We start from the raw sequence: 14,806 nt of genomic DNA on the forward strand, positions 1-14,806 counted from the left end.
ATCACGAAATAATTGTCACATGAAATCTTTCAAATAGATAATTCACCATACCGACTGAAACTCACGCTTTTATCACTTATGCCTTTACTGATGTCAAATCCTTACACAGAAATTAGAAAAAACCCCAATACTAAAATCACCACATTACCAAGATCAAATTAGAAGTATAGTCATATTTGACATGATTATCACGATCTGAAGAACGCACTTCGAACACGAGTCATAATTGACAAATTATGGAACAAAGGTAACAAGGAAACCGAATAAAAAAATCCAAGATAGAGAAATCCAGAATAAAGAAACCCAAGATACGATACTATGCCATAGACAAAATACAGAATACCCTGATAATTCTTCAAAGAAAGAAAGTCCAAAAGAAAACATCATTTAATCCCACTGAAATCAAATATAACAGGATCAATATATCTTCCTATACATATATATCAGATGAAACATCAAGTAGAAGATACAGAATCATAATATCATAAGTATTCTCTCATCAATTCTTATCAGAAGAAATGAAATAGAATACCCGATGAAATAGAGCAATATAAATTATAAACCAGTCAGAATACCAATGCTTTCATCCAACACCAGAATTAGAAGACATTCCCATATAACAAGAATTTCTTTAGAAGATCAATAGCCATAAAAATATTTCTGAGAACTGGTAAACACATAGAACATCTCAATAGAGACTGCTAAATCTGTCCGGTCATAACTGTCACACTCAGATAATTCACATTTCAAATATCATTTCCCCAACTAGTTCTGCCGTCACAAATTTCATATTAAATCATTCACTAAAGAATGTGGATTACGAATAAATTTCGATTTACACTTTTCTCGACCTTGCACGAGTAATTCGATTTACCAAAGAGAATTCCTTTCCTAGCTGGGACAGTGCATAATTCCAATAATCTTTATATCAATCCGATACTTTTCTGGCTCTGAATTTACTTATCAGCTCATTTTCAATCTCTGATCATACTTATAATTATTCTATCACTGAACTCTTTGGGTTCTCAACTGGAAACTTATTCAATACAAATCTCATGAAATTTCATTATAAGTACCACTTCGGTAAGGGGGAGGGGTTGTAGGACCTCTCACTCGACTTTCTTATACATACACATATGACACAACTTCCATCATCATAGCAACATCATAAAAATCATGTCATTTATTCATGTTGGCTTACACCAATTTTCCTATTGTCCCATTTAGACAATATACTTATGCATACATTCTATGTTTTCTAGATAGCTTTACTTATCCATTCATTTAATTAATTGAATTCATGCTCATGACATCATATAAGGCCAAACAAACATAGATATTTGCATCACAATGACAACTTTCATTTCGTGCATCATCGTGTACATATCATTACAATCATATAATTCACTCCAACAATTTAACATAGATAAGTTCATTTCATTATAATCCTTTATCTCATAAAAATTATATATCATTAGCATTCATCAACATTCGACGTCCAAATCAAGACAAGGACATTTTCATTCGTATCATAATATTATGACCTTTATTCATACCTCTACTACTTTCTATTTATTCCGTTCATCTTATCAAGTAAGCCACATACACTACATCATATGAGCATTAAGCAAGTATGGATATTTATCACATATGTATCATAAAGTTTTATTCATACTTTTCTAAACCGAGACTTATCATAATCATAATTTTACTCAAATACCTTCAGGTAACATTGAACATGGTCGGCACAGCTCGGTTGGAGAGTACCCTGTCTAAATAAGACGGTACTCAAACGCGTCGGAAGACATCACACTATCACAGATTAGTGGCATGTATAGCTAAACTTTTACACATGCTTGGTTAGTCCGAGAACCGACTAAACCTGCTCTGATACCACTAAATGTAATGCCACGTGCCCGAGACCGTCGCCGGAGTCAAACACGAGGTGTTAACAGACTTAATTCATTACTTAAACAGCTCAAACAATTTATTTTTAAAATTTTCAGTCAAGCTAACAATCTGCGTCATAGTCGCTTAAAAATTCATATCTCGAGTTACGAAACTCGAAATCCAATTCTGAAAATTTTCCCTGAGACTAGACTCATATATCTATTTACTAATTTTTTTATAGAATTTTTGGTCAAGCAAATTAGTACAGTTTATTAGTTAAAGTCTCCTCTGTTTCAGAGTTTGACTGCTCTGACCTCTGTGTATTACGAATCAGATATCTCCTTGTAAAAAGTTTCAATGACTATGCTGTTTCTTTCTAATAAAACTAGACTAAATAAGGAATCTGTACATATAAATCATGACTTCTAATTATCTTTGAAAAATTTATGGTGAATTTCCAAAGTCAGAACTGCGGATCCAGAAATCGTACTGGCCCTATTTAACAAAAATTTAAACATCTCATAAAATATAACTCATATACCTATTTTGTTCCATCCATATGAAAATAGACTCATCAAGCTTCGATTCCATAACTTATTCATTATTTAATTTCATTTCTACTATTTTTAGTGATTTTTCAAATTCACGTCACTACTGCTGTCTGAATCTATTTTATGGTAAATTTTACCTATTTCATGGTTTCCATGGATTAGCTAGCAATTTGACATACATAACACCAAATATGATCATGATTAGCCATTCCAATGGCTAATCATTACCAAGCATTTCCATACCACTCAATAACCATATCATAAGACCATATCCACAAAATGATTATAATGCTATACATGCCATACTCAAAATATACAAGCCATTATGCCAAGATGGTATACGGATAGTGTGAGCGTGCCTCCGACCGTTTCCGATTTCCGAGCTGGCTTGTCAACACTACAAGGAATGAAAAGGAGGGAGTAAGCATAAATGCTTAATAAGTTCACATGCAAATAGCAAGTAACATAACCATATAAGCAAACATAAAACCTCATTTGCATAATCATCACCAAGACATTCATATCACATTTTCAGTTATCATCTTACCATATTGTTGTTATATCGATTTGTCAACCCAAGGGTTAAGTACATACCTGTTCAAAGTACCCATATCACAATACTTACCAATACGTCCCTTTCATCTTGAGTACTCCTCCATTTCAGTAGAACTTTACCCGTTGAACACATCAGAATATAATTCGGATACATGGAAAGTTTGCACATAAGTGCCACATATGTAGCCAAGCTACCATGTAACCCGCCCATAAGTGAACTCAGACTCAACTCAACGACCTCGGGTGTTCGCATCCATGAGTGAACTCGGACTCAACTCAACGAGTTCGGATGCCTAGTTACATCTCACAAACTCGGACTCAACTCAACGAGTTCGGACATTTGCATCCATAAGTGAACTGGGACTCAACTCAATGAGTTCGGATGCCCAAATATCCCAGTGACATGTCACTGGTATCCTAATCCATTCCTAAGGCTCAACGGGACATTTTTCCCAATCATATGTCTCAACCATCTTCTATGGAATGTCAATACCGATACTCGGTAGTATTTCACATTTTCCATGTATATCACATAATTTGACATTTTATCAAACAATTGTCACAAGTATGATATTTCATAATAATTATCATATCATTTAAATAACATTAAAACATTTAAAACAATAACTATGTTACCAACATTTACATATGAACTTACCTCGTATGCGAAAATGGCTACTTTTACCATTTCGTCCACAACTTGGTATTTTCCCCATTTTAGCTCGAATTTCAGTTTTCCTTGCTAATCGAGCTTGGAAGCTTGAAAAACCCTAGCCATGGTTTCTCCTTGCTATATTCGGCCATGGAGTTGAAGATGAGCAAAATTAGCTTTTAATTTTGTATTTTAATTCATTTTACCCCTAAATGACCAAAATGCCCTTACTACTAAACTTTCCAAAAATTCCATCCATGTCCAATTTTTGTCCATAGACTTAGAAATTGGTAAAATTGCTATTTAAGACCTCCTAATTAATATTTCAAAACAATTTCATACTAGAAACTTCTAGAATGCAAGTTTTACAAATTATTCGATTTAGTCCCTAATTTCAATTTAAGCACTTTATGCATAAAATTTCTTCACGAAATTTTCACACAATCATGCAATCATATCATAGACCTCAAAATAATCATAAAATAATTATTTCTATCTCGGATTTTGTGGTCACGAAACCACTATTCTGACTAGGCCCAAAATCAGGATATTACACGTGCAACCTTAGCAGTTTAACAGTGAAAATGGGCTCGGAAGCCCATGTTGTTTGCTCGTGTAGGCTACACGCCTACAAGCCCGTGTGGCGTCGACATTCATATTTCTGGCTTTTTGCCGATTTTAGTTTGCAAGGTTGTGTTTACACACCTAGTTACAAAAAATGCGCACACCGTTCTTGAACACTCCAAACCTATATTCAATCATAACACACAATTAATCACATAACAACTGGACTAAAACTACACCTCATCAAAACACTTGTCCAAAAGATCGATTGCCACATTTCTTATTTGAACAATTGAGGCCTTGCACACTTAAACCCTTGATAAAGAGTGATCACTATCTCTATGGTTAGTACCTAGAATCTAGTCGAACCCGTATTAGTAAGTATTCGCATGCCTTGCTTAAAGCAAAATGAAAATCAACTTACCGAAAGCGCAAACCCAAGTATAGGGGAAAGAAATCTGCACTGCTAGCAATAATTGGCAACTTAATCACAATAATAAATAAGAAGAAAGAAACCGAAAATAGCGATTGTAGGTAGTAAAATCAGCAGCAAAAGGGAGATGTTTGGTGAAGTAACCACTACGACAGAGAGAGAAAGGAAACTATCGTTGCACACCAAAAACTGATTGGTAGAAGAACAAAAAGAGAACGACGAGAAGAGGCAGGTTTCGACTACAAGAAAAGAAGTCGGCAGCCAGAAAAATAAAGGGTGCAAAATGGCAGGAAAGCAAACAAGATGAAAAGAGATAAAATTGCCAAAATTGAAAGAGTTGTGAGAGTGAGAGGAAGAGTGTTCGGCCAAAGTAAGCAAGAAGAGGACGTTTGCTAGTGGAGTAGAAGAAGAAAAGAAAATCGATAAGTAAGGGAATGATTGCTGTAGGGAAGAACAAAGTTGAAATAGAAGATAAAGAAAGATACTTGTATGAATCGTTAGCAATATTCGGCCTCTAAGAAGTGAAAAGAAATTGACAGAAATCGAAATGGAGAGAAAGTACCATCTAAAGTCAAAATCTTGAGAGACAAGAATTCAAGTTCGACACCAACTCTCCCACTATCCTCAAATTTCCATATTTTCCTCCCCAAATCCCTCAAAATCGTCCACCACTCCCTCAACCACCTAATTCAAATTCCACTACAACTCTTCAGTAGTTTGGTTAGACTAAAACACCCACACGGCACAAGAAGCAAAATAAAACACCCCATTGCGCATACCAGGACTCGAACTCAAGACCACCAGTACTTTGCCACTCTACTTAACCACCAGACCAGCAGGCCCATTCTGACATGTTATACCCATATTTATTTAAAAACCTACTAACTAGAGACAGGGGTTAATTCATTTAAAACAAAAATTTTGAACAAGCCAAGGCTTAAACCCGAGACTCCTCAGACACTCCCAGAATAGATAACCACTGAAGCAGATACTCAATTATGTCACAACATAAATAAATAACTATTAAAGATTTTTGGGGTGTTACAAATTTACCCCTTAAAGAAAATTTTGGCCTTGAAATTTTCCCTGATCAAAACAAATGAGGATACTATTGTCGCATAGCATCCTCAGGCTACCACGTGGCCTCTTCCAGAGTTGTGATTATGCCAAAGAACCTTAACCAGTGGAATAGACTTCCTCCTTAAAAACTTTACATCACCACCTAATATCTGAACCGGCTCCTTCTCAAAAGTCAGATCTGGCCTAACCTTAATCTCCTTGTAACACCTCAAACCTGGCCTAGACGTTAAGGCTAAATCTATGATGTCAAATCGAAGTGCTTTTCAAAAACACAATATTGTTGAGGAATCCGTTCTATATTAAACTCCTTTGTGATCTTAATGAAAATTTAGGATATCATTTTCATCGTTCAAAATCAAGTCGTTTTAGCATAATGTTAATTATATTAGATTGTTATTGCACTTTAAAACAATGTTTGTTGCGGAAGCTTTTAAAATATGTTGCGTAAACGTGGTGTTTTGAAAAGCATGTATCTTTATGAAAATCTGTGGCCTACTACTAATAGATATGAATCAAAGTAAATAAATCCCAAAGTAAAATAAAAACTTAAAGGCCTTATTACAAAACAAATACCCAAATTAAATTACTATAAATTAAAAGTTAAAAATAGAAGCAAATGCGATTGTGTGGCCACCTTTGAGTCCCTCGCAGCATCGATCCGCCTAAGGATTACCTGCATAGAAAAGTAGAAGGGTGAGTTTATCAAAACTCAGTGTGTAATCCCTTAACAACAGTCAGCTATACAATAGGCAATTACAGTCTGGGCCTAAGCCCATTTCAGTAACAGTTCAATGTCAGTTAGGGTCTTAGCCCATTACAGTATCAATATCAGTCTGGGCCTTAGCCCATTATAGTGACAGTAACAGTACAGAATGCAAACAAAAATCCTACCCAACCAGCCTCTACACTCTACTCTGTCCAGCCCTACACTCCATGTGGGGATAAAATCAACCCACCCATCCCTACACTCCAAAATAGAACCAGTTGCGGCACTAAACAGTGGTTGCAACAGAGCTACCAGTAAAGTACACTTCCTCCAATCAATAATGAAAATTCATAATATTATGCGTGTATGCAATATATATATAAAATGGCATGCTCGATTACAGTCATACATACATAAGGGCATAACAGTCATTTTACCTCCTAGGGACATAACAATCGTTTATCAATTTGGGGTCTAGGTATACTTATCGATCCAACAGTAGGTCCACAATCGTCTCGGGCAACCCGTGCAACCTTAACAGTCAAACAGTGAAAATGGGCCCAAGGCCAATAATACGGGCCCATACGCCCGTGTGGCCGACCAAGCTCAAAAATGGCCTTGGCTGTGTGAACTACATAGCCTAGCCCAACAATCTCCACATGTCCATGTGGTTTACCTGTGTGGGGCCCACGAGCCCATAGGGACCACGTGGCCAATTTTGGCCCAACGTGGCCCAAAACGGCCTAAGCCCATGAAATCGCTCATGGTGGCCTCTATGACCAAACGGCCACGTTTATACATTCGGATTACCATACGAGCGAGCGCACGCTCATGTGGAATTAATGTCACATTTTCTGGCTTTTGTCAATTTACGATTTGGGCAGTGTTTACACACCGTTTGCGAAAATGTGAGAATAGCCCACAAGCTACCTCAAAATAACATTTGATACTTGCCTTGATCGAACAAATGTGGCTTAGTCCTCCTAGACCAGTGACTAAGATTGATCGCACGCTCCTTGTCGAGTATTTGTGTTACCAGCGAAGTCTATGAGTTACGATTGTCTAAGTCCATGGGTTGAATCATTATATACTAATTTATTGAGAGCACAAAACCCTAGAATACGAAAAGTAGCATTCGACCAACACCAAGAATGCAAGCCAACAAGCCTCAGTTGAACACAATAACTACAAACAAAGTTACCTTCGATTGAGTGATGAGGGAAAGGTTTTGACTGCTTTAGTATTTACTTGCAAACTCCTTCACTCCTCGAGAAGTTTCAGAAATCGAAAGAAACACCATGCATAAGAGAAGGAATATAAGAATCAGCAATAAGAGAAAAGGATATTCAGCTTAAACAGTGTGAGAGTGAGGAGACTCGATAAAATTTGAGAGAGAATAAGAAGGAGTCGAGAGTACTTACCGATTTGCTAGAGAACAAAAGCCAAACCAAAAAAGAAAAGGATGGAGTATTCGGCATGGGTACCAAATAAAAGGAGACAATAAGAGAAATAGTTTGGAAGGAGAGAAGAGAGGAGAAGGGGAAAGCATTCAGCCTAAACAAAATAAGGAAAGGGATTTTCTAGAAACCGAATAGATCAAAGAAAGGAGAAAAGAGGAACTACTTAGCCAAGGTGGAAAATCGATTGGAAAAAGGAGAGGGGAGAGAATCGGTGAATAAGGGACTTGAAAGGAAGATCAAGATTGCAATACACCAAAATCGAATGATACCCCAAGGTTCCTAGCACAATTTGGCCTCCCAAGCAAAGAAAGGAACCCCAAAATGAATGACAAAACCCATAGTGATTTGCACAAAACTGAAAATGCAGAGAGTGAGTGTTCCAATTGGGCACACCCTCTTCCACTTCCTTCAAAATCTCCTAATTTCTCTCCCCATATCACTCCTAGGATCACTCAACTATATCCCACCTATCCACATCCCTACCAGCCAAAATTCCCTCCAACAAGTTCCTAGAATTCGGCCTCAACTCCCCACATCCTCAAACACCCAAATTTCAGTCAAACTACAACATTTCCTCAGCATCAGTAGCAAAATAAAATACTCTTTTTGCATCACCAAGCCTCGAACCTCAGACCCTCTAGAACACTCCACACGTCTCTATCCCCTAGATCAGTAGGCTTTTTATGACATGTTTTACCTACAATAATTTTAAAGCCTACCAGCTAGAGGCAAAGGGTTATTCAAGTAAAAATAAAATTTTGCACAAGCCAAGGCTTGAACTCAAGACTTCTTAAACTCTTCCCAGAACACTTAACCACTGAAGCAGATACACAGTTGTGTAATACAACGTACAAAAATAATTACTTATAATTTGGGGCGTTACACTCCTCAACCAAAATAATATGCGTGGGATAAGAGGGGTAGCATCTCAACATAGAAACGTGGAACACGTCGTGAATTCAATCTAACTCTAGAGGTAACTCCAACTGGTAGGCAACCGGTCCCACTCGTTTCAATATACGATAAGGCCCGATAAACCTAGGGCTCAACTTACCTTTATGTCCAAACCTCAATTCCTTCTTCCATGGCTAGACCTTGAGAAAAACGAAGTCCCCCCACAAAATACTCTATCTCTCGGCATTTCAGATCTACATACGACTTTTGTCTATCTAATGCCGCTTTCAGTCGATCCTGAATCAATCTAAATTTATGCTCGGTATTAGAAACTAGTTTAGGGCCCAAAACATGCCACTCGCCTAACTTAATCCAACATAAAGGAGTGTGACACCTACTACCATATACTACCTCGTAAGGTGCCATTCGTATGCTAGACTGATAGCTATTGTTATAAGAAAACTCTACTAGCAGCAAGTAATCCTCCCAATTGCCTCGGAAATCAATCATGTAACTCTTTAACATGTCCTTTGGTATCTGAATCACCTTCTCTGACTGACCGTCTGTTTGAGGATGTAACGCGGTACTGAATTCCAATCTTGTACCCAGGGCTTCATGTATCTTCTTCTAGAACCGAGATGTGAAGCGAGGATCCTTATCAGATATTATTGAAACTGGTACCCTATGCAGTCTCACTATCTCAAACACATATAGTTTAGCCAGCTTCTGCAATGAGTAGTTAGTATGAACTGGAATGAAATGGACAGACTTAGTCAATCAATCCTGTGACAGCCCAAAATTGACCCTAGTCGGAATATGGTTTCGGGACCACAAAACCGAGGCATAAAAATAATTTAAAATTTATTTTGATGCCTATAATATGTGTGTGCTCATGTGTGACATTTTTTGATGATTGATTTAGTGTTATAAAGGTGAATTTCACTAGAAGGGACTTAGTAGTGAACTTTTAAAGTACGATAGGGAAATGTGTGATGACTAATTAAAGCATGCATGCAAAACAATGGACTTGCATGTCAAATTCCCCCTTTTTATAGGTGGTGGCCGGCCATAGCAAGGAATTATGGGCAAAGAAAACATGTTATGACATGTTTTGTTAATGCATGATGTATTACGTGATAAAATAATTAGATGTGGGAAGAGAAACAAAAAAAATGTGTGTAGCATTCTTTCCCCCCATTGCCGTGTAACTAAGAAAGAAAAACAAAAAATTGTTCATCTTTTCCCTCCTTCTTTTGGCCGAAAATTCTAAGAGGAAGAAGAGATTTTTGCTACATTTTCTTTGTTTAGAAGAGATCTAGAAGGAGATTTGGCTAAACTTGCATCAAGATTAAGGTATGTATGAGGTTGTGTTATGAGTTTCATGCATGTTTTAGTTGCTAACTTGATGTTCATGTTAGCCATGGTTCAAATCCTTGTTATGCCATGGAAATGGTATTTGGCCAAAGTTGTTATTGTGTTAAAGCCATTGCATGCTAAATGTGAAGCTTGCTAATGATGCATGCAATGATGGATTCTCTACTCTTGAAATTTCTTTGTAGCAATCTTGAGTAAGACATTGAGTTTTCTTTTTTGTTTAACCATGACCAAAGTTGAAAGGGGCATGATTGTGATGTATTCGGCCATGAAGCATTCATGAGCATGGTTTATGCTTCTTGCATGTTAGTTAAAATTTGTGCTTTGGATGGTTATGGACACCTTGAAATTCGGCCTTGCACCTATATGTGTATATATGTTTGCACATGATATTTTGGTGATAAAGAAAGTGATAAATATGTTTGTTTAAAGAAGAAATTTGTTGAAGAATGTTGTGAAATATGCATGTACATTCGGCCTAGTACATGTATAGGGTGAAAAACCTTGAAATTATTTTTGATTTTGTGTATTTATGACCATGTATAATCGGCCACATGAGTAATTTGAGCACTTGATGTTATGTTAAAATTCTTGAGCTTAAATATATGGATGTATGTATATGTGGCCATATAATGGCGATTTGGTTCAAAGGTTGAATGATAAATTATAATAAAGTGAGATGATATGAGATGCCGAATGTGATTGACTAGTAAACATTATTGAGAAAAATATTGACTTCTACTTGTATTCGTTAAGCTCAAGATCAAAGGGGAGCTAAATCCGATAAAGGGAAGGAAAAACTGATCGAATAGCCGTTGAAGCCGTTCGACAACATCCGAAGTAAGTCCTCAAGAAATGACCCTACACGAATTATGTGAAATGAAATATGGATGTGTAATGATAATTGATTTATGTGTTTATGAGTATTTGAATGATACCCAGGCTAAGTCCCGAAGGCGATTATGCTAGTGATATGTTTGTGTTTGAGCCTTAGTAACGAAAATGAAACATGGATGTGTAATGATTATTGATGTATGTGTGCATGAGCAATTCAATGATATCCGGGCTAAGTCCCGAAGACATTTATGCTAGTAATTATATCCGGGTTAAGACCCGAAGGCAATTGTGCTAGTGGCTACATTCGAGCTAAGACCCGAAGGAATTCGTGCAAGTTGTTAAATCCGGGCTAATACCCGAAGGCATTTGTGCAAGTCGTTATATCCGGGCTAAGACCCGAAGGCATTCGTGCATGTGGTTATATCCGGTTGTATTCCGAAGAAGCTTGGGCTGGAGGTGAGCGTTGGTTGCTGTAATAAATTTAACTAGTACGCTCGAAAAGCCCAAAGGATAAGGTATGTTTATATGTGCATTGGAAAAGTCCATATGTTTGAGTAACATTCGCTCAATCGACTAACGAGTTTTCAGCTATTGAATTGGTTGATATCTTGTGAAAGTATATAATGATGAAGTGTGAAGTAAGTATGATTATGTGAATGTGTATTAATGAAATGATTCATTTGGCTATGTGAATGTAATGCTTTAGTTAAAGCTGATTTTATTGCTTGAGACTTACTAAGCATAAAAATGCTTACCCCGTTGCTTTGGCTCTCTGTTTTATAGATTTTGCTCGTTAGCGATCAGATTCGGGATCATTAAAGTCGAAGTCATCTACACTATCAAAGCCTCCATTTTGGTATAATTTTGTTTGAACTTTGAAATGGCATGTATAGGACTACCCTATTGTTGAAGGTCATGTACCTTTCGGTTTTGTGTAAGATTGGATAGCCAAGCGAAAATGGCTTATATACGTTTTTAGTATGATTCTATAATCGTTTGTATGATGATCATTATGGGGTATGGAATTGTTTTGAAACGATTATCCATTGGAATGGTTAATCATGATCACACTTTATGCTATGTATGCAAAAAGGGCCAATTGAATCGTGGAAATCATGAAATAGGTAAAGGTTACCTTGAAAACAGATGCTGGCAGCAGCAGTGGTGTGGTTTTGAAAAATCACCAAAATTTGTAGGAATGGTATTAAATAGTGAATAAGTTATGTAATTGAACCTTGATGAGTCTACTTTCATATGGAAGAAACGAAATGGTCATAGAGGTTACATGTTAAGAGATATTAAAGTTAGTGTGAGACAGGGCCAGAACGGTTTCTGGGTCCCCTGTCGCGACTTTAAAAATTTACTATAAATTATCCAGAAAGAATTAGAAGTCATGCCTTATATGTGCAGATTCCATTTTGAGTCTAGTTTCATTAGAACAAACGACACCAGTATTAAAGCCATGTACAGAGAGACATTCAAGTTGTAACGCCCGAAGGTCAGAGCAGTCAATCCCTGTAACATGGGTGACTTTAACTAATAAACTGTACCAATTGCCCCGACCAAAAAATTCTAGAAATAAATCCATGGAAGGATATATGAGTCTAAATTCAAGGAAAATTTACGGAATCAGTTTCTGAGTTTTGAAACTCGAGATATGATTTTTAAGGCTACAGTGACGCAGTTTTCCAGCCTGTCTGGAAATGCAAAATTGGTCAGTGCTTTAAGAGGATTTAGCTCGTTAACCCCTCGCGTCCGACACCGGCGATGGTCTCGGGTTTGGGGTGTTACAATTTTATTGGTATCGAGCTACGGTTTAGTCGATTCTAGGACTACCGTGATGTGTTTGGGGTCTAGCTATACATGCCATTAAATGATGAATTGATAGTGTGGTGATTTCGACAATTTGACTTTGTGTTTGTTTATAGCAATGGATCCGATCCCAACCGAGCAATAGCTGATGATGTGGAGAGTGTGGCTTTGCTCCGCAAGGGACAGCGCCGCGGACTCTCAACCTATGGCCAGCAATCCGAATGATGAGGCTAGGCAAGCCTTTTATAGTGTGATGAATGATTGGTTTAACCAATACATTCGAACTAACACTACTGTTCCTCAACCTCCATTCCCGACAAATGCAACCCCTCACCTACAATACCTCCGTGGCGACCAAATAAGGTCAAGTAAGCCTCCGGTCGACGAGATTCGAAAACATGGGGCCACTGAATTTAAAGCTACGGATGATGACGATGCCGAGCAAGCTGAATTTTGGTTGGACAACACTATCCGGTGCTCGATGAGCTATCTTGTACACCGATGAGTGCTTAAAGTGTACCATCTCCTTGCTACGCGATTCCGCCTACTATTGGTGGAGTACTCGACTTGTGGTGCCTAGAGAGCAAGTGACTTGGGAGTTCTTTCAAACCGAGTTCAAAAAAGTATATCGGTCAGAGATTCATCGACCAAAAGCCAAAAGAATTTCTTGATCTTAAGCAAGGCTCTATGTCAGTTACCGACTACGAACGAAAATTTGTGAGGCTTAGCCAGATGCTGCGTGAGAATGCATTTCGTCCAAAGCTATTATGTGTAAACGCTTGAGGATGGGTTGAATGATGATATAAGGATGTTCGTTGGCATTCTCGAAATCTGAGTTCGTAGTACTTGTTAAGCGAGCTTGTAAAGTAGAAGAGCTTAGAAAGGAGAAACAAAAGTTGATGTGGGAACTGGAGAATTTTGAAAAAGGTCCTCGGGAAAGTCTCTTCAACAGGCATCAAAGAGATTTCGAGATGATGTGAGCCGGTCTAGAGGCATTTCGGGCTTTTCTAGACGAGATCGCGGTCGACCCCCTGTGACCACACGAGTCACTTCGATCGCCAGTGGTGGAAATGATCGCCGAGAGAGAGAGGAGTGTCTGCATTGTGGCAAATGGCATTCAGGGAGCTGTAGGTTCCGTGATCGCTCCTGCTATAAGTGTGGATCGGCTGACCACTTTATCAAGGACTGCCCGAGGTTGCTTGAACAAAATATAAGTCAAAGTGGAAACCCGGGTGCTACCAGTGCTCAAGGTAGGCCATCCCGAAATGCGGGCAATGCTAGTGGCGGTCAGAGAGGGTCGAGAGATGCTACAACAAGACCCGAGGCTCGTGCTCCTGCTAGGACTTATGCCATCTGCATGCCGCGAGGATCTGCCTCACCGGATGTTATTACCGGTACTTTCACTCTTTTCGATACTAATGTGATTGCTTTGATTGACCACGGTTCTACTCATTCTTATATATGTGAAACCTTAGCATCCATAAGACTTTGCCTATTGAGTCTCATGAGTTTGTAATTCGGTGTCAAACCCTTGGGTCATTACGTGCTTGTCAACAAAGTGTGCAAGAAAAGTCCCTAGTATTCCGAGGTTCTTGTTTTCCGGCGGACTTGATGCTTTTGCCATTCGATGAATTCGACGTTATTCTTGGTTTGGATTGGTTGACCATGCACGATGCGGTTGTAAATTGCAAAAGCAACACTATCGAGTTGAGGTGCGCAAATAACGAGATAATTCGGGTTGAGTCTACGGACTTAAAGGGGTTGCCAGCTGTAATATCAGCAATGTTGGCCCAGAAATGTGTAAGAAAAGGGTGCGAAGCGTACCTTGCGTATGTGCTCGATGACAAGGAGTCATAAAAGAAACCTGAATCTGTGCCAGTAGTTTGTGAATACCCGGACGTTTTCCCTGAAGAATTGCCGGGTTTACCACCTGTTTGGGAAATAGAGTTTGGCATCGAATTGGTACCGGTACCACTCCAATTTTGATAGCTCCGTATC

At 38.2% G+C, this 14,806-nt stretch overlaps 1 long non-coding RNA gene across 1 annotated transcript; it reads right to left on the reverse strand.

Annotated features, from left to right (window-relative positions):
- Positions 1 to 2,675: 2,675 nt before the first annotated feature.
- LOC128280643 (uncharacterized) lies at positions 2,676 to 3,806 on the reverse strand. Its single transcript, XR_008270739.1, has 2 exons — positions 3,655 to 3,806; positions 2,676 to 2,838 (listed from the first exon to the last, which is right to left on the reverse strand). It is a non-coding gene; the product is annotated as an uncharacterized LOC128280643 (long non-coding RNA).
- Positions 3,807 to 14,806: the final 11,000 nt, after the last annotated feature.

Source organism: Gossypium arboreum, chromosome 9 (assembly GCF_025698485.1).
Source record: "Gossypium arboreum isolate Shixiya-1 chromosome 9, ASM2569848v2, whole genome shotgun sequence".
Lineage (NCBI taxonomy): Eukaryota > Viridiplantae > Streptophyta > Magnoliopsida > Malvales > Malvaceae > Gossypium > Gossypium arboreum.